We start from the raw sequence: 22,595 nt of genomic DNA, 5'->3' as shown, positions 1-22,595 counted from the left end.
AGGCAAGGCCCACGATAGATATGAGGTACTCTCATTTGTCTATGCATGGAGTTAATCAGGAATCAATGTTATTTATTTATTCGGGTTCTGGGGAGCTGTCCACACAGCCCGTCTTGAGGGGCTCCTTACCGACCACCTGCTGCTGAGAGTTTTCTCTTTGGCCTTCAAACGTGCCTCACTGGAGGAGGGAGGTGATGGAAGGTCCCGGGATCCCAGCCACCTGCTGGCTGCAAGAATCCAGCAGAGGTCTGCTTCCCGAGGGGTGGGGGGTGGCAAATTAGGGAAATCAGAAGCAAGGACTTCAAAGCCCTCGCAGACAGTGGGATGCCAGGTGGTGGGGACACCCCTTGCAGCCACTAAAATTAACAAGCTCCTTGGGTTGAAGGTTTAATTAAAAATGCCAGAGAATTATTCCCTTAATTCGGCTGCTGCTTCTTCGTGGTCACTCCCCCAGGGCTGCCTGAGAGTGTATCTGCAGCTTGTTTAACGGATGGTCTGGGCCGCCTGAGCCCCGCAGCCAGGGCCCCTGTCACAGAATATGGGGACTCGCTTGAGAGCAGAGCCCAGGGCGCTCACAGGGTGCATTTCCTTCAAGGCTGCTGTGGCCATTCTTGTGGCTTTAGATGACAGCTGTGTCCCATTGGCTCCTCCAGGGGTCTCACAGCCTAGAGCTCTCCAGGTCTCTGAACCCCAGGGGCAGCCCGCGGTCCAGCCCGTGTCCGCACCTGCTCCTCCTCCTCTGTGACCCCCTGATTCAGCACGTGGAGAACTGGCTCTGGGCACCTCTGGACACAGACGCTGTGTCCTGGCCACACCTCTCCTCCCTCCCACTTGAGAGCCTGTCAGACACATGTCCATCTTCCACTGGGCACCAGAGATTAGTGCCCACGGGTCAGAAGTGTCCCTTGGGTGGCAAGAACTGGATGTTTGTTTGTTTGCATTTTAATGAATTTAAATGTAGATAGCTAATGTGGCAAGTGGCTACTGTGCTCAAGAGTGTAATTTAGGGGTCAGTAAGGTCACCTCTCGGAGCCTCCACTTCCTCCCCCACTGAGTGGAGACGACAGTCTGTATTGCATTAAGACTGTGCTTGCTGCTATAACAATCAGGTCCACGGCACAGTGGCTCCAGTAAACCAGAAACTGATTTCTTGCCTGGTAGCAGTCTAGAGCATGTCCCCTCCAAAAGATTCAGGCTCATGAGCTCTGTTGTCCCCAATACATAGCCATTCCAGTTATTTCTTCTGTCTAGTCGGCAAGGAGGAGGAGAGAGCAGAATTCCAAGGCTTGGGATGTTCTCTTAAGCAACTGAGGCAGAAATTGAAATCCTATTCTTCCAATCCTTCGTCAGAGAGGACTCACATTCCCACACATAATCGCAAAGTTTGCTGAGAAGATGAATTTCCTAGCGAGGTCGCTCTGTCCTAGCTAAAGCTGTGTCGTTGCAGAACTCAGAAAGAGCATGTGTTGGAGGCCAGGCAACGCCACCTAGCACACGTACCTAGGAGGGCCGACGTAAGGACTCCCCATATCACGCAGTGATACCACTGTATGGCGCGTCAGTCAGCTTCCCATCTGAAGGAAACAACCCTGACATTCAGTGTCCTAGGACAATAACGCTGATGGGGACGTCAGGTCTAGGTTCCCTCGAGTGGCTCCATCTCAGCTCACCTCCATCCGTCCCTGGGTCAGCGAGGGGTGGGGGGCTGCTGACCTGGGATGGCCCTGGATGGGTCACCTTGCTTCTCTCTACTTAACTTCTCACCTCCAGGTGTTCAGCCCTAGGGCTTCAAGATGGTGAGGCACACACAGGGGGCCTTGGAGATTGGGACTGTGCCTTGGCTTGGATCTCGAATCTCCACCGAAGGTTCATGTTGAAAATCTTGGTCTTCACGTGGGACAGGGCAGGAGAGCTTAGAGGTGGAGTGCGTGGGTTATGAGGGGTTTATCTAGTCAGTGCACTAATCCCCCTGATAGGGATTAATTGGCTGGCAACTGTAGGCGGGGTGCGGCTGGGGGAGCGGGTCACTGGGGACAGGCCTTTGGGGTTTATATTTTGTCGTAGGAGAGAGGACAGTGCTCTTTCTCTCTGCTTCCCGGTGCCATGTCCACACCTTCCTGATATGAAGGTCTGCCTCCACTAAGCACCGAGCCACTGACTCGGCCGTCGATGGACTGAGACCTCTGAGACCCTGAGCCCTACAATAGACTTTTCCTCCTCTAATTGTTCTTGTCAAGTCTCTGGGGGACAGCAGTGAAAACGCTGACCACCACAGTCCTGCCAACGGTGGTATTGGGAGGGGGTGGACCTTTGAGAGGTGACACCTAGGAGAAGAAGGCATTTTGGTCATCGTGGGTCAGTTCCTTCTAGGGGGATGTTGGGACCCCAGCCCCTTCTGCCCTCGATTTGCTTCCTGACAGCCATGAGGTGATCAGCCTCTTCCCCCCCGACACTCCCCCCAAGATATAGAGCTTCACCACAGCCTCAGAGCAACAGGCCAACTGACCACGGGCTGAAACCTTCCAAACTGTGATCCAAAGCAAACTTTTCCTCCTAATAAGATGATTTGTCTCAGGCATTTTGTTATAGTAACAGACAGCTGGCTAATACAGAGAACTGGCACCTAATCACTTCTGTCACATTCTATTGACCACAACAAACCACAAAGCCAGTCGAGATTCAGGAACAGGAAAACACACCCACCTTTTAATGCAAGAGGGTACAAAGTCACACTGCAAAGGGGTTAGACACAGGGAGAAAAACAATTAGTGCCCTTTCTGCAAATAATATGTCATAACTTCGTATACAAGTGTAAATGATGTCTAGTATTATGGGGTCTTTGTTTATTTGTTTGTTTGTTTTCCAGTGGTCCTCTTGCCTCAGTCCCCCAGGAACCTGATCTACGGGCACACACCACCATGCCAAGTTCCAATATCATCTCATTAATCCTTGGGGGCAAATGCACATTTTTAATACTGTCTGTTCACTCATTCATTCATTTAAAAATTTATTCAATATACTGTGGCTCAGGCTTGAGTTTAAAGACAGTGTCTGAGTCTGGGAGTGATGGACAAAGTAAAGGCCCAAAGTTGACGTTTGGTCTCACACAGGGGAACCAATGCGCCACGCTGGCTCTCCACTCCTCCGCCCTTGACTGGTGCCCAGGGTCCTCATGTCCTGGATACCTCCAACGGAAACGCGCCTCGGTAACCGGGACCCCTGTTATCCTGACTGTGGCGAGGCCACCTCCGTGGGCCCAGGGAAGGAGCCATGAGCTTCGCCTGCCTTTCAGGCCCGTGTCTGCTGGTGAACCTGGGCAGGTGCAGCAGGACTGGCGGGAGCCTTTGGAGAGGCAGAATGAGCCGCCGCGGATTCCCGGGGCCACCCAAGGACTCTCCTGCTGCAGGGCAGAATGGCTTGTCTTGCCTGCGACCTGGATCAGAAGCATAAAAGGTGGTGAATGGGAAGGATTTCCAGAGCACTGGGAAACTCTGTGGCCCACAGAGAAGTCAGACCTGGTGGCTGCGGGATACATCTCACAGCCCGTGACATCCGTCTCTGTCCCTCCCCCAGGTCCCTATCACACATCTCTGGACGGGCAACTCTCCAATCCCAAGTGCCCCGGAGAGGGAATCCCGGAGACATAAGCACTTAGGACCCCTGATGTCATCCCCCGCCTCAAGGCCACCTCGCTTTCTGAGTGACTTATCAAAGTCACCTAGCATGAAAGTGACTTATCAAAGAAACAGACAGGGACCATTTCTGTTGGAAAAGAATCAATTTGGGGGCGGCTCCCCCTTAACATTTCATCATGAAGTCTCAGTCCTACAGCAAATGGGAAGAATTTGATCGACCACTGGATTCTACACCTCGTTTAAATTTTTCTTGCTTTATCCCATATGGGTCAGTGGAACAGTGCCCCTCCTGCTCCTCCTCCCTTTCCCCCCTTCTTCTGATAACATTTTTCCCCCACATTTTCTTTTTTTTTTTAATTTTCTTTTTTTACTATTTTTACCCCCACATTTTCTTTATTGGTGCATGATAGTTGTGCCTATGGATGGGATTTGTTGTTACACATGCATACATCACCACAATGTGCACTCCCCCTCCCACCCCTTAGTCTCTCTCCTTCACTGACCTCCCTTTGAGTTACATGAGGTCCACCCCCACTTTTCTTTTTCTTTTCCCCCTCTAGCTTCTGCATAGGAGAGAAAACATGCGACCCTTGGCCTTGTGAGTCTCACTTATTTCCCTTAACATAATGGTCTCTAGTTCCATCCATTTTTCCTGCAAAAAAAAAAACATAATTTCATTCTTATTTATGGCTGAGTAAAACTCCTTTGGGATGTATACCACATTTTCTTTTTCTTCTTTTTGGTACCAGGGATTGAACTCAGGGGCACTCACCACTGAGCACATCCCCAGCCCTATTTTGTATTTTATTTAGAGTCAGGGCCTCACTGAGTTGCTCAGGTCTCACTAAGTTGCTGAGGCTGACTTTGATTTCGCGATCCTCCTGCCTCAGCCTCCCGAGCCGCTGGGATGACAGGTGTGTGCCACTGTGCCCTTTATTAATTCACTCAGACATTTGGTTTGGTTCTATAGTTTGGCTCTTGTGAATCATGCTGCTATAAACATGGGTATGCAGGTGTCCCATAATGAGATGACTTTAATTCCTTCACGATAAACACCCAGGAGTGGGATGGCTGGGTCATACGGTGGCTCCATGCTGGGACTTTGGAGAAATTTCCATACTGATTTCCGCAGGGATTGTCCTCACATACAGTGTAAAACGCACTCTTCTCCCCACACCTTCTGCAGCATTTATTATCACTTGTCCTCTGGGTGACTGCCCTTCTGGCTGGCGAAACAGGAAATCTCAGCGTCATATTGATTTGCATTTCCCTAATTGTTAACGGTGTGCACATTTCTTGTTTTCTCATGGTGGTTCGCCGTCTGTATTTCTTCTTTTCAGAAGTGTGTTTAATTCATTGGCCCATTTATTAATTGTGCTGTTTTTGTGTGTGTGTAAAGTTCTTTGTGTTGTAGATATTGATCCCGTCAGAAGGGTGGCGTGCAACGATTTTTCCCCCCCATTCTGCAGGTCTCTCTTCACATCCCTAATTGTTTTATTTGCTGTGCAGAAGCTTTGTGGTTTCATGTCATCTCATTTATTAACTCTTGGCATTATTTCCTGAGCTTTGCGGGTCCTATTGAGAAACTCATTGCCTGTGCCGACGTGCTGGGGTGTTGACCTCCATTTTATTCTAGGAGTTGCAAAGTTTCTGGTCTAATTCTTAGGTTTTTGATCCATTTTTTTTTTAAATTAGTTTTTTTATTTATATACAACAGCGGAATGTGTAATAAGAATTACACATATAGAGCACAATTTTTCATATCTCTGGTTGTATACAAAGTATATTCACACCAATTTGTGTCTTCAGGAATGTTCTTTGGATAATAATGATCATCAGATTCCACCATCATTAATTACCCCACCCCTCTGCCCTATCTAGAGTTCATCTATTCCTCCCATGCTCCCCCTCCCTACCCCACTATGAGCCAGCCTCCTTATATCAGAGGAAACATTTGGCATTTGATTTTTTGGGATTGGCTAACTTCACTTAGCATTATCTTCTCTAACTCCACCCATTTACCTGCAAATGCCGTGATTTTATTCTCTTTTATTGCTGAGTAATATTCCATTGTGTATATATGCCACATTTTTTTTTATCCATTCATCTGTTGAAGGGCATCTAGTTGGCTCCACAGTTTGGCTATCGTGACTTGTGCAGCGAAGAATCCATCTGGTCCTGGGCTTTTCTTTGTTGGAAGGCTTTCCATTACAGCCTCTGTCTCGTTACAAGTTATTGGTCTGTTTAGGCTTTCTAGTCCCTCTTGATTCAGTTTTGGCAGATTGTATTTGTCTCGAAATGTATCCATTTCTTCTAGGTTTTCCAAATCATTGAAGGAAAAGTTTTAAAAATAACCCCTAACGATCTGCCAGGTCTCTGTGATGTCTGTAGTGATTGTTCCTTTTTCATCTCTAATTTTATTAATTTTCGTTTTTCTCTCTTTTTCTTTTGGTTAGTTTGGCTAAGGGCTTTTAATCTTGTTTATCTTTTCAAAGAATCAAGTCTTGGTTTCATTGGCCCTTTGTATTTATTTTTAAATTCTCAAGTTCATTAATTTTGGCTGCCAGTTTCATTCCATTAGTCTCTGATTAGATACAAGAAATTATGTCTTATTTTTTTGTATTTATCAGAGTTGCTTGTGGCCTAAAACATGGTCTATATTGGAGAAGTTTCCGTGAGTGGCTGAGAAAGAAGTGTATTCAGCTGTTTTGGGGTGAAATATTCTATAGATGTCTGTTAAATCCATTTGATTTATAATATATCTCATGTCCAAACAGTCCTTACTGAGCTTGCATCTGGATGACCTGTGTAATGGTGAGAGAAGGGCGTTGAAATCACCCGGTGTTAATGTACTGGGGTCTGCCTAAGGCTTCCATTGGAGTAGTGCCTCTTTTACATAATTATTTGCATCCCCATTTGTGGCAAAAATATATATCATTGTTATATCTTTTTGTTGGATTGTTCCCTTTACCAGTATTAAGTGACCTCCTTTTTCTCTTCTGATTAATTTCAGTTTGAAATGTCAGATAGGAGAGTGACGACCCCTGCTTGTTTGGGGGCTTCATTCTGATGGTTATATCAATTTCCACTTTTTATATGTATCAAAGTAATTTTGGCCGGGTGCAGTGGTGCACGCCTGTCACCCCAGTGGCTGAGGCAGGAGGATTGCAAGTTCAAAGCCAGCCTCAGCAACAGATAGGCACTAAGCAACGCAGAGAGACCCAGACTCTAAATAAAATACAAAATAGGGCTGGGGATGGGGCTCAGCGGTACAGAACTTGCCTTGTACATGCAAGGCCCTGGGTTCGATCCTCAGCACCACATAAAAATAAATAAATAAAATAAAGATATGTGTCCAACTACAACTAAAATAAATATATATAAATAAATATATATATTTTTTAAAAAAATACAAAAAGGGCTGGGGATGTGGCTCAGTGGTCAAGTGCCCCTGAGTTCAATGCCCGGTATCAAAAAAAAAAAAAAAAAAAGTAATTTGGGCAGAAGCTTTTCAAGATGGCAGATACCAACATCCAGATCCCCAAGTCACTAGAGAAATGATCTGAAACTTTAAGAAATATTAACCCCACTTTCTGAGTGAGAAAACTGAGGCTCAGAGAGGCAGACAGGTGCAAAAACTGGAATTTGAAGTCAGGGTCAGTTATTCTCTGAGCTTGTCCTGTACTCATTCTGCTGTGAGGGCTGCTGGGGAGGCCAACTCCTGTCACATCTCCCAGCCCAGGGAGATCACTTGAGGAGCTCCTCAGAGAAGAGATTTAGTTTGGGTCCAATTGGGTTTCCCCGGACTGCAGAAGGCAGTGAGATGGAGACCAGGTTCTTTCCTTCTACAGTATTCACTCTGGCCAAGGCAGCAACATCAATACCCTTGACCTGTCCACCCTTTGTGCAGTGGCCCATCTAGGACCTTGGGGAATGAGTCCATTTTTCTGACCAAAAGTTCCTTTTAGGCTCTCCCGGTGCCGCCCATAGGAGGAGCCCCTCTGCTGCACCCCATTGCTGTGGTCTGGGTGCCGTTTACAGGCCTGGTCCACAAGGTGGCGCTATTGGGAGGTGGTGGGCCCTTTGCGAGGTGGGGCCTAGAGGGAGGTCCCTGGGAGGAGTGTTCGTGAGACTCGCTGGTAGTTCTCCAGCAGTTTGGCTCCACCTGTCCTTCTGTGCTGCTGGTTCCAGAGGAAGTCACTTTCTTGCTCCTGTGGGTCATCCCACCATAGCTGTCTGCCATGATGTGATGTAGGTAAGAACAGAGCCATGACCTTGAACCTCCCAAACTGTGAGGTACATAAACCTCTCATTCTTTATAAGTCGTGTGTGTCAGTTGTTTTGTTATAGTGACGAAAAGCTGAGTAATGCACACCTTGTTCTGGGATTAGGGGACTTTTGTTTCCAAGACCCTCAGGGGCACCTGGATTGTTCTTCTTCCACACCACACAGGCACAGAAGTCTCAGAAGGACTGGGCTCATGTTCTGATGTCAGACCCCCCTAGTTCTGGGCACTGAGAAGTCAAGGTCTGTCCTGCCTGTCATATGAACATGTAGCCCGTGTGATGACACACAGCACACTGTCCTTGATGATGATCATCCATGAATATGTTGTTGGCTTGAGAATTTACTGTACTCTGCTTTTTATTGTTACAGGTATAATCTTTGCTTATTATACTTTTTGTCATTATTTTAGAGTTATTCCTTCTACTTATTAGAAAAAAATGTGTGTGTTGTAAACCAGTCTGTGTGGGAAGCCCCTGGTCCACCTCCCATTTCCCGTCTCTTGATTGCATTAAGAGGCCCCGTCACGTGGCTGACCTATGCCCCCTAAGACACTCCATGATGTTCACAAAGACAAAATCACCTCGTGACACTTGTCAGAACCGGTCCCCATCAGGAAGCAGCACATGACTCTAAGACCCTGGTCTTATCATCGGTAATACTATCCGGAGAGCTGAGCACACAGACGGAGCTCAATAAATGCTGGGTGGTTGACAGGTATCCCTTCCAGGTCAGATCATCGATGGCACTCCCTCCAGACTTGCTCTTAGGAGGGAGGAGCCACCCCACGGTCCTGCACCAGGCGATGGATCCGACATCCTCTCCGGCTGAACCAGGAGCCGGGATCCAGGGGACAAACAGACGCTGACATACGACCCTCCCCACCCAATAAAACTGTCAGGCCGGCTGCTCAGAGCAAGTGCCTGATTAAGCGAATCTAACTGTGGCTGTAGGTCACTCCTGGCCGACAACGTGCCGGGCATCGATCGTCTGTGGTAGAAGCCGAGCGGGGAGGCCCAGGGGGCCCGGGCAGGCCGCCACCGGCAGAGACAAATTAATTACCTCTCCAGGGCTGCCCGGGGAGGGCCATAAATCATGGTGGTGGTCAATGGCCTGCAGGTGGACAGCCCTGAGACCCGAGGAAGGATCTGGATCCCGGAGAGACTCTTCTGGAAAAGGCTGGACTGTCCGCCCCCCCAACTCAGCTGCGTGACCTTGGGCGGGTCACTCGACCTCACGGGGACCATTTCCTCACCTACACGTGGGGTTCTTCATATCTCACGCGGAGGCTGGGCTATTGATTTAAATAAGCTTAAATTGGCCAACACCGCCCTGTCCACTCCAGCCGTCCCCAGGGGTCCTTGGGCACAGGAGATGTGGCAGGTCCAAATGAAGATGTGCAGGAAGTATCAACGTCCACACGGGATTTCCAGGACACATAGGACCCGGGGACTCACCTGTTACTCCTTTTTTCAAATCGACTTTTATGCTGAAATAGCACTTGGGGTGTGCGGGTTAAGTGAACTCTATTATTAAAATTAATCTCACCTTTTTCTTCTCTTTTTTCCTTTTTTTTAACGTGGCTATAAGAAAATCTAGAATGAACAGCGACTCTCCTCAGATTTCCCCTGAGGATGCTGGTCTCGTCCTTATTTTTCTTACAGGTTTCGCTTTAGGAATTTGGGTGGATGGCGGTGCTCACCCGGATGCCTCCCTTTCCCCTCCCTGAGCCTCCGTTTCCTCACCTGCCAGGACACACGTCCTAACTGACCTCCATCAGCCGTTGCCACTCACCAGCCTCCGTTCTGGGCGCCGTGTCTCCGCTCGTCCGCTCCTCGGGACCACCCCAGGGAGTGGACAGGGACCCATTTCACAATTCAGGAAACCGAGGTTCCGAATGGAAACATTCTTCACGAGTCATGGGACCGGTAAGAAGCAAACAGCCGGGATTCGAACCTCCCTCCAAAGCCCGCGTCTTTCACTCTGTATTTGTCTTTATTCAGTTTGCTTCATCGGGGACCCCAAGCCACCAGGATGGATGGGCGAGTGGCTATTTGCAAGCTCATAGAACAGTGAGCTCCCAGGGCCGCAGAGAGCGTCTTGCAAGAGCTGGACAAAGTCCCCATTGAGTGACACACCACGTTCTCTCTGGGGGAGCCACTGTGAGAGGCAAACCCTAAGGGGGATGCACTTCCTGGAGTCCACTTGCCGATTTCTGGCCGGGAAGGGTGCAGAGGTCAGAGGTTCTGCGTGGAGCCCTTTCATCGAGGGGTGGATGATTCTGCTTGTGTAGGAGGGAGACAGGTGCTGGGAGTCCAGGGGCAGGGGGTGTGGTCTGTGTGCATATGCGTGGGCCCCGTCCCCTGTCTATCCCCATCCTGACGACCTCCGGTCCCTGTCCCCCATCCATGTCATGCCACCAGGGCTGCCCCAAACAGGCTCACCGCTGGGGACACCTCGTGACCCAGGGGAGGCCAAGCAGAGCTGGGACCTTGAGGGTACACACAGAAGCGTCCCGAGTTCGTCCCTCTGTCCTCCAGACTGCCCGTCCTTCCTGCTGCCCGCTCCTGGGCCGCCCGAGGCCTGCTGCTCCCGTGAGTTCTCGGCCATCCCGGGTCACCCTCCTCTGGGTTTCCGTTGGACCCGGGCTGTGGTTTCCCTGTCTTGTTTTTCCCATTGAAAGAATCCAACAGGCGGCGGAGCTGCCTGCAGACCAAGAGCCAGGCCCCCAGGCTGGGGAATGTCACCTTGGGGGAGGCCAGCTCTCAGGCCTGGGGAGGGACGGGGACTTCACACAGCGCCAGCCCAGCAGCCCGCCCTCCCCAGCTCCTGCCCGGCCTCTGACCGTTCACGGTTACACGGTCCCCATGTCAGGGAGCCCCTGGTCACTCCGAGGCCCAGCTCAGCTTCCTGTTGGGACCCCACTTAAAACCGTGGGAAGACACTCAATGCCCTGAACCCCGCTGGAGGGCTCAGGGGTTCTGCAGTTTTGGGGCAGGGGGTGGAGAAGAAGGATTGACTGACGTTGCTTTTAATGCAAAACATGTTTGAAATGGGACCCGGGGCAAGGTGGCTTTGAAAATGTGCCTTGGTAGCTACTCGGGGGCTGGCGACACTCAGGGGTGATTCAAACCTCCTTTGAGCAGCTCCAACCGTCTCCCGGCTTCTCCTCTCCTTTCTGGAAGCTTTGTCTACTCCCAGTCCCAAGGTTGGCGACCACCAGGAGCCTGATGAGGTCTCAGTCACTTATTTACAAAGATTGCTGTCACATGGGACCGGGATCAGCACTTCTGTAACCTCCCCTGTCCTGTCCCTTCAGCTCTCCTCACGGCCTTCCAAGGACATCCCCCTGGGATCTGGCTGCAATTCCAGGCATCTGCTGAGAACAGGAAAACTGGGGATGTTCAAGGTCACAGTGGAGGAGGGAGGGAGCAGAAATCAGAGAATGCCCCTCATTTAACTGAGCATGTACTCTGTGCCAGGCCCGGGGCCCAGCGCTTGCCCTGCTTTACACCATTCTGGCTTCACAAGGACCCAGGAGGCCCCTTGCCCCCGTCCACCCCCCACCATGGACCCTGAGGTTTCCAGGGGTCAGGTGCGCCTGGCCCCAAACTCCAGGACCTCGTCCACGCCGTCCCCCCAGCTGCCTGCTTTAGAAGGAGCAGGGCTCTCTCTGTTCCTCCACCTCTGTCCCCTCGAAAGCCACACCAACTGGCCTGCATTCATCAGATTCCCGCTCGCCCTCCAAAGGCTGGGTCACAGCGACAGCCCAGAGTCCTGCTCCTCACGCTGCAAACTGAATCGGGACGTCCCGGCTTTGGGAGGGAGGACAACCCTCTCAGCTTCGGTACCCTGGCCAGGGGCCAGAACCTGGAGCCGCGGGGCTCAGGGGCCATGGGACAGACGGAGCGGCCAGCAGGAGACGGGGTGGAGGCTGCGGGTCTGTGTCCCCAGGAGGCCCCTCTGCCTCTCCCGCCCTGGGCCTGCGGCATGGGAAGAGCGAGGGAGCCCGTGCCCCTGCCCTGTCCCCTGCAGGCACTTGACTAAAGCTCCCGGGACAGGGGTTCCCTCCTGGGCTCTGTGGACTCAAGTTCAAATACAGCAGCCTCAGAAGGACCTGCCTGGACAGGCTGGGGGATGACACCGAGGTTGGTCCCACACTGGGAGCCCAGCGGCACCTGGGGACGTGTCGTCGACGTGAAAATGGCTACTGGACTCTCTCAAGGGGCGTCTTCAAAGTGGGGTGCGTGCACTTGACCACACAGGTGCCCTCTAGTTGGGCTGTTCTGAGTGCTCCGTAGCTACGCGTGACAAGCGGTCCCAGGTCCGAGGGTGCAGGGCTTGGGGGAGCCGCCAAGAGGACTGACCCTGCAGTCGGGAAGCTTCGCCATTATCCCAGGCCGACGGTGAGTCTCCCCACTCCCCGCCTTCCTGGGGTACGCAACAGTCGGGGCACCTGACCCCAGGCCACCGCAGGGACGAAATATATACTGCCCTGTATATATTTTGACCCATCCAGTGCCCTGTCTTCCTCCAGCCACACCCTGCTGCCTAAGTGGCTCAGTTAATCCACTTCAGTGGATTAATTCACTCAGGAGGGTAGACCTCTCGTAATCTGATCATGTCACCGATGAACATAGTCTCACACATGAGCTTTCGAGGGACACCTTATATCCACACCACGACACTCAGGAAAGCCCCTTAGCAGAGAGAGAGAGAGAGAGGGAGAGGGAGAGAGAGAGAGAGAGAGAGAGAGAGAGAGAGAGAGAGAGAGAGAGAGAGAGAGAGGTGATAGCCAAAATATCCCTCTGTGACTATAACTCGAGCCAGGCTTTGTGACGGTCGCTGACGTTCCTCATCTAAATTCAGGCTGCTGCAGGAAACTCCAGAGTAGAAACTGTGAACGTCCATATTTTATAGACGAGGAACTGCAGCTCACGGAGCGACTGACTCCCGTTGTCTGTAGGACGGAACCTGGAAACGAACACCTTGTTGGCTGTTCAGCAGCAACATGGGGGCAGGGGGTCTACACTCAGCTGACCCCATTCAAACCTTGCATCTGCCGCCTCCAAAGCTGTGTGACCTCGGACAGCTGACTCCCCCTCTCTGAGCCTCCATTTCATTATCTGCAAAATGGGGCAATGTACTGCACAGGGTGGTATAAAAATATCGTGAGTTAACAGGTAAAGAAAAGAAGTGGTAGCTGCTTTCTCTTTTTACCAGAGGCATTCACTCTTCCCATGCCCAGCCCAAGCCCCAGGAGGACTGTACCCCTAACACTCCCTTCCCCAGGTGGACCCCATTTTCTCTCCTCCTTTGCGGGTCCTCGCCCCACCTGTCCCTTGTCTCTGCATCATGCTGCCCCGCCTGCAGGTGAGCTGGGCTCCGTCTCCTCCACGGGGCGTCCTACAGCTCAGGGACACCTGTTTTCCCCCGTCCCAGGTGTCTCACCAGGACAAGGCTGTGTCCATCTTCACGGCAGCCCCAGGTCCTGCCCCTGGAGAAAGCTCGGACATGCCCGTGTCCCCAACACCTGAGGCTTCCCCATCCCGGCAGGAGAGGCAGAGGCCACCTTTCTCTGCTGGGTTCAGGCTGCCTGTCACTTGCCAGCTGAGTGACAGGGGGTCCCTTCCCCTCTTGATGGATTCTTCCCCTGCCCCCCAGTACTCCCCTGAGGCAAAATGTACAAACAGGAAAACACACCAACCTCAAGGCTACTGCCCACTTAATTTTGCTGGATGCAACACCCTGGGCAGGGTCACCAGACCAACTTATATGAAACCACACCAGAGGGTTCCTGTGCCTTCCTCTTCAGCACCTCCTGTCGCCATGGAGTCCGCTTTTCTCATTAAATTCAGACACATGGAGTCCTGAAGAATGTGCTCCTGTGCATCCAGATTCTTACCCTCAGCTGCAATAATTTCCCTGCAATTCAGCCATGCTGTCACCTGGATCCATGTTTTTCCTTGCTGTATAGTATTCCATTGAGTGGGTACATAGTTACTTTTCCTCTATTTTCCTGTTTCTGAACATGTGGTTTGTTTCTCTTTTTGAGACTCTCTGTACACATCTTATTATTTTTCTTGCATAAATACTTCAGAGTAGATTTGCTGGGTTATATTGTAAGACTATGAATCACTTTTTTGGAAACTTGCAAACAGATTTCCAGAGTAGTGTATCATTTTACTTTAGCATTTGAATCTCTGAGTTTTGTTTTGTTTTTTGAAATGAGGATAAGGTGGAGACATCCTGTGCATTGTGAGGAGATATTCCACTCCAAGTCAGATGCTTATGTGTAGCATGTCTTAACTATGACTGTTGTCATTTGTACGGTCACCCCCCACTGGCTTCCAGGGCCCCCTACAGATTCCCAGAATCAAGTCCCTTACATAAAGTACCACGATATTTGCATACAATCTACATATATTTTAAATAATCTCTCGATTCCTTAGAATACCTGATTCAATGCCACAGATATGTAAAGAGTGTTCTACTGTATTGCTTTTAATTTACATTATTTTTACTGTTGTGGTTTTTTTCTGAATGTTTTTGATCTGCAGGTGGTTGAATTCGAGGACGCAGAATCCACAGATACAGAGTGGATTCTATCTTTCTCTCCAAGGAGGTTGCTTTGTGCTGCTGGTTACTTGGGGGGAAGAAACCTGCACCCCCACCCACACCCCCCACACCCTCACACCCCCCACCCCTGCCCCCGGGCTGCCAGGGTGTGGGGCCAGCTCTCCCCCATTGCTGGACTTGACCTTCCCCGCTGACCCTGGGCAGGATTTCATTCCCTCCTTGCTCTGCAGGGCCCTGAGGTACCTGGTGATGTGCACACCCTGAGAGGCTGAGAGGACAGGGAGGGAGTTCCAGTGTCCTCCTGGGCTGCAGAAATCCTCCTCCCTGCCTGGTGTGACTTGCAGGAAGGGACATCCCAAGTGGAATTCTCTGCCGCAATCTCGACTCCACAGAGACAGTGGATTCCTGGGGATGGGGATTCAGTTGTCAGAAGGCGGGGTGGGAAGCCTGTGATCTCCAAGGTGTGCCTCCACGGGATCCTCTAGTTTGTGACACTTGTCTGTATCTTTTGATAGAGATTTCAAAGGACCTGGCTGTTCACAGGACAGATGCTGGTTGGACTCCTGGCTCTGCCACATACTATCTAGATGACCTTAAAAAATATTTTTTAGTGCACATATAGAGAACAGTGGCCACCCGGTGGCATCGGTGTGTGGCAACTGAGAACTTTCATCCTGTTCCCCACCTCTACTGCCCCATCCCTTCCTCTTCTCCAATACTCTCCCTTTTAATGTCACCACCCCCTCCTCAGGTTCCACTTGTGACAGAAAACATGCAACCACGGTCTTTCTGACCACCAGGATCTTCTGCCCATTTTCCTGCAAATGACAGGATTTCATTCTTCTTTATGGCTGAATAATACTCCATTGTGCATAGGCACCACATTTTCCCCGCCCGTGCTTCTGTTGATGGGCCCCAGGCTGGTCATGGCCTGGCCTTTGGGAAGGGCGCTCTGGTAGATACGGGGGTGCAGGTTTCTTATGGAGGCCTGGCTTTTCATGCCATAGCTGGATCGTGTGGTGGTTCTATTTCTGTGTTTTTGAGGAACCCCCATAGTGGCTGCCCTCATTTAGACTCTCACCAGGGTGAACGTCAGTGGGTCACCTTCCCTCGCAGACCCTCAGTCTCCTCATCTGAACAGCAGGGTCATTAGGAACAGTGATGGCCGGTGGCCGAGGTCACTTCCCTATTCCTCTGATGGCCACTCTCCCACGTCCTTCTCCCACTTCTCCTGGGACCCAGGGTCAAGTGGAATAAAGTGATTCCCAACACTCCCTGCGGCTGGGGTAGCCAAGTGACTCCTTTCTCACCGAGAGGATGTAGGAAATGTCACCTGCCAATGCCTGGGAGGACCCTGCCATGGTTTAGATCGGGTTTGAATGTGTTCCCCAGAAGGTTTGTGTATTGGTGGCTTGGTCCCCCAGTGCGGGATCCAGGGCTCCCTCTGGCTTCCTGTGTCATGATGTGATGTCCCCCAACTTGCGCTTCCACCACGATGTGACACCGTCTCCTTATGGCCTCCTTCCCTCTTCTGATTTGAGCATCTGAACTGTGAGCTAAATAAACCCCTTTTCTTTATAAAGTCACTTGCCTGGGGTATTTTGTTGTAGTGATGAAAACCTAACACAGACCCTATAAGAAAGGAGTGAGCCTTTCTTTGTCCCTTCTTCCTCCTGACTGAAATGTGCTTGTGATGCAGGAGCTCAAGCAGCTCCATTGGACCCCAAGGTGGGAGTCACATGCCACAGACGGCAGAGCCTCAGGAAAGAAGGAGCTGCAGTCATTGACGGGTGCCATGGACCTGCTCTCTGAACTTGCCTTAACGTTGGAGGAAAATAAACTTTTCTGTTCCCTGTTCTTCATCTCAATCCTAACTGAAACCTGTGCTGGGAGAAATCAAGAGCTTCCTCCTGAGAAGACCTTGCCCCGGGCCTCGCACACAGTGACCTCCCTGTATGCTAGAGATACTGTATCATTTTCAAGGCAAAAGAAGAAGAGAAGGTGACGTATAGTTGGGAGACCTGGTGCCTCATTTCTGATTCCATTTAGGCAACAGAAAAACACTCTGGATGGAGCTGGCTGGTCTGTGTGCCGTCTGCAGAGCCTGGAGGGTTGCCGGGGCTCAGAGGTGTGTGGGGTCCACTTCTCCCCAGGACTTTTGTCTGCTGGCCCCTGGCCTCAGGCTGCGGCTGCTCTCTCTGCCTCTGGAATCCCATTTCGGCTCCTCTGGTCCCGGGGCTGGGCCAGGCTGGGCGGTCCTGCTCCGTCCTCCTCCAGCACCCAGAACACGCCCCTGAGGACTGGGCTGGAGGACCCTTTGACTGGCCTTTGTTACCCAGGCTTCTTTAGGGCCCTGGTGGCCCAGTTCCAGGGAACTCTGGGGAAGGGCAGGAGGACAGCTGTCCTAGCTCTGGTTCCTGAAAAGAAGAAAACTGCCAAAGGACCCAGAACTGTCCCCTCCAGGCGTCTCTGCCGTTGGAATTTCCACCAGCTAGGGCGCAGCGCCGCGCGCACGGGTACGGGTGGCAGTGGCACTGCGCATGGACCCCTGCTCTGTGCCAGCACGGGCCAACCTCCCGTGGGCATTCCCTCGTCCCCTCTGAGGCGACGGAGCCCTGTGCCCATTTCACAGGTGCGCAAGCCGCAGTTCAGCTAGGTCGAGGTCGTGCAGCCAGGCCCCTGCGATCGGCTGGGAACTGCGGCCCGGAGCCCCTACAGCGCTCCGCCCTGCGTCACGTGCCGGGTGGGCCCTAGTGAGCCGCTGGCGGGCTCCCCCAGGACCCGCGCACTGTGGTTGCCATGGAGATGAGACGCTCAGCCGCCGCTAGCCTCCCGAGCCCTGTGCTGATTCTTCTGCAATGAACATTTTTCCAAAATGTAAAGTCTTTTTTTTTTTTTTTTAATCCTTTTTTGATTCTAAAAGCAATCTGTGCTCGTCCAACGTGCAAATCGTAACAGAGATGCAAAGGAAAGCCTGTCCCCTCCGCCATCCCGAGGCCCGTTCCTAGGGACGAGCACGAGCCCTCTCAAGGCCAGCCTGACCCTGTGCCCGGCAGGCAGAGCTGACCTGGCCACCCGGCCCCGCTGCCCCGGACCTCCCTGCTCACTCTGCACGCGGGTCCTTCCCTCCTGCTTTCCATATAAAGTCGTACGACACACATTTTTTTTTTAAAGAACAGGGCCATCCTAGTCGATTGCCATAATTTTGTTACTATTATCCAAATATTGCCTTTCTAGGCCCTTCCCCAAAAGAGGTCTTGTAGAGCATGGACGCCCCTGGACCTTCTAATAGCAAATGGCTTTGGATTGGGACCATCTGGGTGAAGACCATGTCCCCCCCCAGGAACCAACCAGAGCAAGGTGCCTCGCCTCCTCAGCCACCTTCTTTGTATAGAAGACACATTCTGCTTCTCTCCCAATATTCCACTGAAGAGAAGACACAGAAAGCCCCTCACACAGAGCCTGACACACAGTAGGTATTTTTAAAATGCTGGACTTGCCGGGTGCAGTGGCGCACGCCTGTAATCTGAGGGACTCAGGAGGCTGAGGCAGGAGGATCGTGAGTTCGAGGCCAGCCTCAGCAATTTAGTGAGACCTTGTGTCTTAAATAAATAAATAAATAAAAAGGGGGAGGGATGTGGCTCCGTGGTTAAGCACCCTGGGTTCAATCCCTGGTACCTGGGAAAATGCTGGACTTCTCTATCTTACTCTCCAGCCACGTGGCTGTGTTTCTCTGTTGGGTCTGGGGTGCGAGGCCCGCGGGACTCCAGTTCCGGGACGATCCTGTCGTCTGCAAGTGCCTTCCCTGCGAATGCGTTCCCGGTTCACTCCCAAGGCCCTCGCTCGGGCCTCCTCCCACCCTGGCCTCCCTCCTCCACACCCCAGGTGGCCAGTCATACCCACTGGGGTCTCTTATGCCTTCTTGTCCCTGGAAGATGCTTGGCGTGGTGTGGTTGTCCCTTGTCAGTGGCACTGTGCTGTGGATTCCACCCTGTCATTTTGGGGGGCGCTGTGACTTCAGGATCCCTCTGGCCTGGCTAGGGCTGCAGGGTGACATGCTGGTCTGCAGCTCTGGAGCATCCTCATCCATCTACGCAGGGACCTCAGAGGACCGTGTCAGCGCCCAGCCCAGGCAATGTCAGAGGATCTCCTTGAGATGGGGTGGGCGCCCCCAGCCCTCGCCTGGCAGCCAGGTGGCCCTTTCCTCACGGGGGCATGGCTGACAGTCACACTGACAGCCGACACTAGCAAGCTCTCTGTGCTCCGATAAAAATGGAGACGGTGACACAGGACTTGGAAGCCGCTTTTGTTAAAAGCACGGGCACTTCCTTGGGACCTGCAGATGCCCCTTGGGTAGCTAAGAGCAGAACAGAGCCTGGCACCTCTGCCTCCATTTTTTCTGGGTCTCCTTTGTCCCCTTAAGCTCTGGGCCAGACGCCTGCGGGGTCCTGCATGACCGTGGAGAATCCCTCCAGGAGTCCCGCCCAAAGGCCGGCAGCGCCAAGCTAATTAGCCCCCAATGTACCTGACCTTTCTGGTCCCCAAGACAAGGCACCAGGATAAGAGTCACCAAAGCATTTTCAAGGCGCCAGGTTTTGCAACATCCTGTTCCAGATCCCCGAGGGCAGTGAGCCGAAACCTGAGCAGACACCTCAGCCCCCCCCCCCGCAGCCTGGCAGACAGATCACCCAGGGTAGGAAGTGCTCCACCACCAAGCCGCGCCCCCAGCCGCTGCTCATCTCTTTGATTGACATTTTACAATGGTGGCAGAACCTAGTTTGTTGGGACCCACCCCCAAACTGGGGTCTGCGTCCTATAACTGCAATAACAAGCCGAGGATCAGCGCCGCAGCAGGAGGTATTGATGGCCCTTCATGGACGCCCCTGCATTTGGCTGGTCCACCTTGAAGAGGCTCTGAGGTGTCAGGGACCTGTGGTCCGAGCAATGGACACGGAATAGACAGAATTAAAAAGTCCCAGCAGCCACCTCTTCCTTTGGGTTTCAAGCCTTGACCCTGCCATCGGACCTCCCCCACCCCTCCCCCACCCCACCCTTCCCCTTCCTCCTCCTCCTCCTCCTGTTCTTTTGTGGCGCTGATGATCAAACCAAGGCCTCACACACATTAGACAAGCTCCATACCACTGATTGACAGCCACAGCCCTGGATTTATTTTCTGTGCAACCCCCCCACCCCCATCCCCCACCCCACCCCTGTGCCCAACATTTTTAGAAGGCCAAGGAGCTGAGCGCCCCTTTCCTGAGCAGTGGCCCAGCTGCTATTGAACCTGCCTGGCTTAGGCTAGCTGGGCCTTTACATTTACTGCAGATGCCTGCTTTTTCTTATTTGCTCTGTGTCTCACCCCAGTTTAAAGAGATAGTGTATCTCATTTTTTACTGAGTAGCTGTCTCCTGGCGGCACAGTTACTTTTCTCTCAATCAGTCTCTCGCCCTGGATTCTGTTTCCCGGAGACACACGTGTTGCTACAGATGTTCACGGAGCACCTACCATGGTCCCTGTGTTTACCTGCATCACCATTTTGTTTTCCTAGAAGCTTCAGTCCCTAAAATACAGACATGGATGAACCAACAACGCAAATAATGAATTAATTTTTCATAAAGCTTTAATGTTTAATGTAAAGTGTGTTAGGTCTTCTATTAAAGTGATTTTTTAATATAAAAGAGCATATCACAAGAAGAGCTATGATTTCCAGTCTATTCTAAATACACGCATAAAAAAAATCCCATGGAAAGAGACATACCAAATGTTGATTTTCTTTGGAGGATATATATATATATATATATATATATATATATTATATATATATGGGGTGGGGGGACAGAACTCTTTCAATTGCAAGTCTGAAGTTCAATTTAAACTTACTTAAGCAAGGAAATTTGTTGTCTCATGTATTAAGATAAACCATATAAAATTATCATTTTAGGTTAAAAAAAATTGTCAAATACTCTCCATTGTATGTGGTTCCACTTAATCACTGAAAAGTCTGAGGGCACTAGCTTCAGATAAAGTTGGATCCAGGCGCTCAGACCATGTCAGAAGTCCATTGTTTCTTTGAAAGCCGGCTTTCCTCTGTGGATCAGGCTTCACTCTCCGACACCTCCTCTCCACAAATGGGGACAGAGAGGTTGTTGTGCTCGAATTCGGGACCCCCAAAGACCACCAGAGACCCAAGATCAATGTAAGCAGCAAAGAGGTGTTTATTGCGAGCTAGCTAGGTCCTCCGCGTGCGCACACACAGCAACTGGTGACGCTGAGAGGCCCCGAGCCCAGGGTTTGCAGCAGTTTTATGCACTCTCTGGGGAAGGCAGGGACTTCACATACATCATAGCATCTCTTAGCAAATCATCACACACCGTGGGAAAATCAAATAACAACTCTAAAACATGATTAGCACATTCACTGGCGGGAACAAGTTGGGTAAGGGTGATTGGTCAGTACAAAAGGGGTATTCAATTGAACTGATTGGTTTAAGCCAAGAGGGGTGTATGTGCTGAACTACAAGGTTTCCCAACACGTTATCAACCACCATAAACTACTGGGAGGGTCATCTGGCATCCCAGGTATTTCCCTGTCTCATGCTGATTGGTGGCTGCTAGGGGATTGGTATGGGTCCCCACCTAGCCTGACTGAGTCAGGGACACCTGGCGCAGCAGATCTCTCCTGTTATTTGCAGATAAACTACTTAGCAGGGTGGGAATGTGCTTAGGGGTGCTCTGTGAGTCTTTCCAAGGACAAAGGTCATGTCCCTTCCTTGGACAGGCTTTGCTCTGAGGTAGAGGCTGGTTTTTCAAGGTCACGGTGCCCCACCTCTTTGCAGCTTAGGACAAGGAAAGACAAAATACCTCTTTCCCAGTGATTCTAGTGAACATTCTGGACTGGCCTCTTAGGGGCTGGGATGGGTGGTGCACCCTTCCGTGGACCAGTCATGGTGGCCAAGGCTGTGACACTCTGATCGGCCACTTGTGCATTACGTGCTCCCCAGCTGCATGGTCCTGGGGATGGAAGGAGCTGTGCCCTAGGGATTCGTTTGGAGGGTGGGGGATATTGAGTTTCATCACGAGCTAGAACAGGAAGAAATGGGTGACTCCGGGAGATTTCAGGTGACTTTCTTCTGGTCTCGATTCATTTCTTTCCTTTTGCATCTCTGCATTTTCTAAATTCCTACTATGAACATGAGTTGCTGGCAAAAAAAAAATTTGTTTTTAAAGTTATTAAAAAGGAACTGGAGGGAATTAGGAATGGAATTTGGATACAGATGTGGCCTGGCTTTCTTCCAGGCTGATAATGGCTTTCTGCGGCATCCTTTCCAGATACAATTTGCATTTTAACCAGAGCCAGACTGCCACGACTCTGAGCAGAGTGTAATGGGATTTGGGGTGCTGAGCAGGTCCTGGAGGGCTCCGTGCCTTGTCCTGCTTTGCAGGAGTCACACAGTCATGGGACCAGCTGGCCTCAGATGGCTTCTCTCAGAATGAAGTCACAACCTCAGAAGTGCCAGCCAGCTCCTAATGCGTCCCCTCGCCTGGGAGATGGGGTGAACAGTAGTGGGTGTCATTCCTTCTGTGAGACTCAGGACACAGCACAGAGGCCCTGTCCTGAGATGATGGCTGCCCAGCTGCTCGCCTCCCCAAGGCTCTCTACCCCTGGGGCCATGTGGGTTTGGGGCAAAGCAAAAGTGGATTATTCTGAATTCAAAGCCAGCTCTTCCTGTGTGGCCTCCGACAGGACAAGGAACCCTCTGTCCCCTCACCTGGAGAATGGAGTTGGAAATCTCTGAATGCGGAGTTGACAGAGGATGGGATAGGATAAAGCAACTGATGCTAAGTGGATACCCAGGGAGTGTTTGTTGTCAGGTCCTTCCCGGGGATACTGAGGGAAACCCCATCCACAGAGTCAGGGACTGTCTGTCATAAACACAGTCACCTGCACAACTGGGACCATCGCAAAATGCCCAGTGAAGACAGCCAATCCACACACAGAGTTTTTAGCATTTGATATTTAAAAGGTCAATTCACTTTTTCTATTTTAAAAATATAATATATCTACCTATTCTATAATGCTAAATCACCCAAAGGGTTT

Source organism: Marmota flaviventris, chromosome 1 (assembly GCF_047511675.1).
Source record: "Marmota flaviventris isolate mMarFla1 chromosome 1, mMarFla1.hap1, whole genome shotgun sequence".
NCBI classification, from domain to species: Eukaryota; Metazoa; Chordata; class Mammalia; order Rodentia; family Sciuridae; genus Marmota; species Marmota flaviventris.
Note: the sequence above shows the minus strand (reverse complement) of the source record.